This window comes from Zonotrichia leucophrys, chromosome 2 (genome assembly GCF_028769735.1).
Source record: "Zonotrichia leucophrys gambelii isolate GWCS_2022_RI chromosome 2, RI_Zleu_2.0, whole genome shotgun sequence".
Classification (NCBI taxonomy): domain Eukaryota; kingdom Metazoa; phylum Chordata; class Aves; order Passeriformes; family Passerellidae; genus Zonotrichia; species Zonotrichia leucophrys.
The window spans coordinates 148,547,647-148,552,405 of NC_088171.1; the positions used below are offsets into that span (position 1 = coordinate 148,547,647).

Below are 4,759 nucleotides of genomic sequence, written 5' to 3' on the forward strand. Positions count from 1 at the left end.
TCCACAAGCCTCTTGATCCCACACAAGATGCAATAATTGCCTAAAAATCCAAGAGCCTCTTGATCTCAAACAAGATGCAATAATTGCCTAAAAGTCCCCATCCCTGCTGCAACTGAGCCTGTGCTGGGTTCTGTCCCTGTTATGAGAACAAAAAGAGACCCTGGGTCTCTCTGATGGCTTGTTTAGTGCAAAAACCAGTCTCATCTAAAGCTTGTATGAAATTTCTTGGGGGTAGAAAGAGAGACTCAGCTGGTTTGAATCTGAGCTCTTCCTTTGACTTCAGTGGACTCATGCCACATTACACTAAGTGCAGCTCTGATTTGAGGTATTTAACTCCTTTCTTCTCTGGATGTTGTGCTGGCCATCTCCTGAGATAGTTCTTGCAAGTTGTCCTTTAATTTGGGTTCCAGGGAGGAATAAACTCTGCCTTCTATTGTTTTAATGACAGGCAAAACTCTTCCAGGCACTTCCAACCACTAATCAAAAGAGGCAGACTTTCTCTTACCTCAAAATCTTCAGTAAAGAAGCCTGTAAGGTAAAGCTGTGTCACTGTGGTTGCCTGGTCATTTGGCAAGGTCAGGGTGGCCACACTCAAACGTGGCACCTGTGTTGTGGGTCTCGGTGGTGGGAAAACAGGGCTGCTTTAGACCTGACAGACAGCAAAGAGTCCTGCATCACCCCTCACAGCCAGCTGTGCAGCATGATATATTCCATTCAAGAAGCAGCTGTGGACCGCGAGGAGCAGTCTGAGGGTGGAGCACCTACAAAACTTCCAGACAGAAATGTTAATATCATCTAGAGGATCCAGGGACTGGACATAGTATGAGAATCCACTGATTGGACATGCTGTGAGAAAAGAAAGGATTTATGTATGGCTTGAGTTAAAAAAATGAAAAATGGAGGACAGAAGGCATGCCAGTGGGATGGCCAGGAATCATGGAATCAGAGAACAGTCTGAGTTGGAAAGGACCCACAAGAATCCTCGAGGGGCTTTACAAAGGACAATCCCAAGAATCACTCCCTGTGCCTGAGAGTTTTGTCCAAACACTCCTTGAGCTCTGTCAGGCATGGTGCTGCGAGCACTGCCCTGGGGAACCTTTTCCAATGCCCAAAAAACACAGGCAGGAGACCTTTCTCCTTTTTAATGTCTTTATTAAAAGCGATCATCTCGGGTGGGGAGAACCAACAGGTTCATCCTCACGCTGTTGCTGCTCCCAGGAGTGACTCGGAGGAGGAGGAAAAGTCCAGCTTTGTGCACTGGGCAGAGCTCGGGATTCCATCCTCAGGAGAGCATCTGGAGATTCCCTGCTATTTGGCTCAACATTCGAGGTCCTCTGTCTAGCCAATATCTTCAGGTTAGGGTGAGGAATAAAAAGGGCCTTGGCAGATACTAGATTCTGTTCCTCATGTCTAGACATCACTTTGATCCATCTATTTTGTGTTGACTTATTTTTAGGGGTTTTTGGCTAGGTTTGGTGAGGGGTCTCTCCCATTGCATGCTGGTTCCGAGGTAATTTGCATGCCAACTTGCTGTCCCTTCCCCTTCACCATCGGAGTGCCTTCCTCCAGGAAGCAGCAGGGTGTCACTCACAAAAGGGGGAATTCTTAACCATCAGGACAGGTAGCTAACAAAAACAACAGGTGATTACAATAACAAACAGTTAGAACTCCACCCTGGCAGCAACTGGCCCAACCTGTGAACTCTGCAACCTTTTAAAAAAATGGGCAGCTTTTCTACTCACAACACAACCACCCTTTGAATTTTCAAATATCCAACCTAAACTACCCCTGACACAGCTCCATCTGTGTCCTCGAGTCCTGTCACTGGTCAGCACAGTGAAGAGATCAACATCTGCCCCTCATCTCCCCCTCACAAGGATGTTGTAACTGTTGTGAGGTCTCCTTCAGTCTCCTGTTCTCACAATGATCAAACCAAGTGTCTTCAGCCTCTCCTCATGCATCTTCCCCTCAAGACCCTTCACCATCTTCATTACCCTCCTTTGGACGCTTTTTAATGGATTTTTATCTTTCTTATATTGTGGTGTCCAAAACTGCACACAGGACCAGAGGGGAGTGGTGTTTGGGGAAAGGAGTGTGGGACACATAGGAGAGCTACAGGAGGGAAGCATTGCTGAGTCCTTGGCCGGTGTTGTGTGTCTGCCATAGCAGGGAAAGGCATCCAAAAAGTGGCAAGTTGTGGAAAGTAGGAGGAAGCACAAAAGAGGGCAAGGGAGTGGTGATGGGGAAGGGATTCAAGATGGCAAAAGCAGATGGAGACATTTGTTCAGAAAGAAAATCTCCACCAATGCTTAGGAAGACAAGAGGAACCACTTCCAGAAGATACAAATTAGAAAACAACATAAAAACTTCCTCTGAATCAAAGAGCTTTTAGAGAAACTATGAATGACAGGACTCAATACAAGGTTGATTTTTGTGTGAATAAGTTCACCTTCTTTTAAGCTCTCAGGCTAAAACACCAGCTATCTGCAAGGCCTGCCAACCCCTCTGTCGTGTCCCCCAGCCAGCAGGGCAAACACATCATGTTTGATGTCATCTCTGTGCATGCAAAGCCAGAAAGGGCTAAAGATCTGTTGTCTGTAGATCTCTAAACATTGACTATTTTTTGAACTTGACAATCAGTCTGTTTTAAAACTGGTTGCCACACAGCAAAGCTGGGAATTCTTTGCCTTGTCTTTTATTCTACATTTCCTCCTGTTTTTTCTCAGATGGGGACAGACCCCTCACTGCTGAAGTCTCCATTTACTTCCAGGCATTCTGCCCTGGATCACAGTCCTTTAACAGGGTTAAACTCAAAGCATTATAAAGTAAACTGAATTCAACATGCACATATTTGCCAGACAAATTGAATTTGCTTTCACTCAGTTAATTAGGATAAGCATCAATTCTCACATCAACTGTTTTGCATTCGTGCACAGACACGGCCTCCTCTTCTTCTCCCTGCAATTACAGCAGAAGGCCACCAGATTTCAGATTTGCAGACATCCACCTCGTGGCTCCTCTGTGGCTCAGTCAAAACCATCTTCTGGTACTCACAAGACTCTTTCTAGACTCTGATATCCAGCACCTCCTGGAGAAGGCATCTCAGTTTTGATGGTCACATCTCAGGGCTTCAAAATCAAAATCTACCAAAAAACCCAAAAAAAAAACCCAAAAGAAAGTAGACCAAAATTTGTCTAAGAAATTTGTTTAAAAAGGAAATATCTTGCTTTTTTTTTCACCTTGCCCCAGACAGATCGCTTCAACCCTCTTGTAGGCCAGCACAGATTAGTTTAGGGAATCAGAAACAAGAAGTGGCCTAGAAAAGACCAATCCCAGGACTTTGTGGTGCTGTGGTTGTTACCTCATCTCAGTGGCAGGGATAGTCACATGTACCTGTATTTCAGTGTCCTTCATTATATGCCAAAGCACAGACCCACAGGACACTATTAATTATTACAGCATAAATTTATCATTATTATCATCCAGAGTTTCCTGTTTGCTGTGTCCTAAGGCAATCCCAAAGAGGGATTATTCAAAGAGGGGAGCTCAGCTCACAATGAACAACTTTCTTTTTCAAAATTTAAACATTATATCAAATCTTCACCTTTTCTCCCCTTTCTCCCTTGTCACAGACATCTTTTATGGAAAATCTTTCCTTAGCATTTTTCCTCCTGAGAAGCTGAGAGGCCTCAGGAAAAAAATGTAAACATTGATTATCTGCTGCTGTGGAATGCAATAGGTGGATCTGTGATTGGCCCATGTTGGATGCTTCTAATTAATGGCCAATCCCAGTCAGCTGGCTCAGACAGAGAGCCGAGCCACAAGCCCTTGTTATCATTCCTTCCTATTCTATTCTTAGCTAGCCTTCCAATGAAATCCTTTCTTCTATTCTTTAATATAGCTTTAATGTAATATATATCATAAAATAATAAATCAAGCCTTCTGAAACATGCAGTCAGATCCTCATCTCTTCCCTCATCCAAAAACCCCTGTGAACATTGTCACACTCCCCCACATGTTCCAGAGGCCTGAAGTGCAATATTATTGCTTTTAGCTGCACTGAGATCTACAGAATAAGGCCAAATTCACTCATCTACCCTCATTGACTTAGCCCAGTTCTTCTAAGACAGATGCAAGCACACAGGAGCCTAAAGCACTGCAAAAGCTGAATCTTAATCAGAGATATTTGGTTACAGCAAGGTCCCAGGAACATCCTTACCTAGAGGCAACCTTTGTCTTTCCACCCTTCTTCCTTGTGTTTTCCTGTGAATCCAAGTCCATGCAGCTCCTTAATCAAATCACAAAATAATCAGCTCCTGATCACATTTTAAGGGATAAATAGCACATGACCAGCATTAATCACTCATTACATCCCATGTGGGTGGCTAATTCCCAAGGACTCACAACAGAATCTAGAAAGTCCTGTGTTTTCCCTTGAACTCAGTAGCCTTCATCCAAATCAAAGGGAATTTTTTTATCACTTCTAATTTGTTAACACTGCAGACCTCAGAATAGATATTGGCAATGCTGCTAATAAAAACATTTTAAAGTTATTACCCTCATTGAAGTCCTATAGGATTTTATTAAAGCTAATGCAATTCCCCCAGACTCTAATGGTTAAACCACACTTTTCAAATAATCTTACAGCCATATCATTGCCATTACTGTACTTATTGGTTTTCTTAAATACCAAAATATATGAAGGGGGGAAAAGAGATTGTTTAAGCAGGTACATTTCCCACAAAACATTGTATTAACC

General features: G+C 43.3%; 1 long non-coding RNA gene across 1 annotated transcript; it reads right to left on the reverse strand.

The window, feature by feature from the left end:
• Nucleotides 1-2,332: 2,332 nt before the first annotated feature.
• Nucleotides 2,333-4,268, reverse strand: LOC135443417 (uncharacterized). The gene is made up of 3 exons (XR_010439019.1): nucleotides 4,220-4,268; nucleotides 3,055-3,143; nucleotides 2,333-2,958 (listed from the first exon to the last, which is right to left on the reverse strand). It is a non-coding gene; the product is annotated as an uncharacterized LOC135443417 (long non-coding RNA).
• Nucleotides 4,269-4,759: the final 491 nt, after the last annotated feature.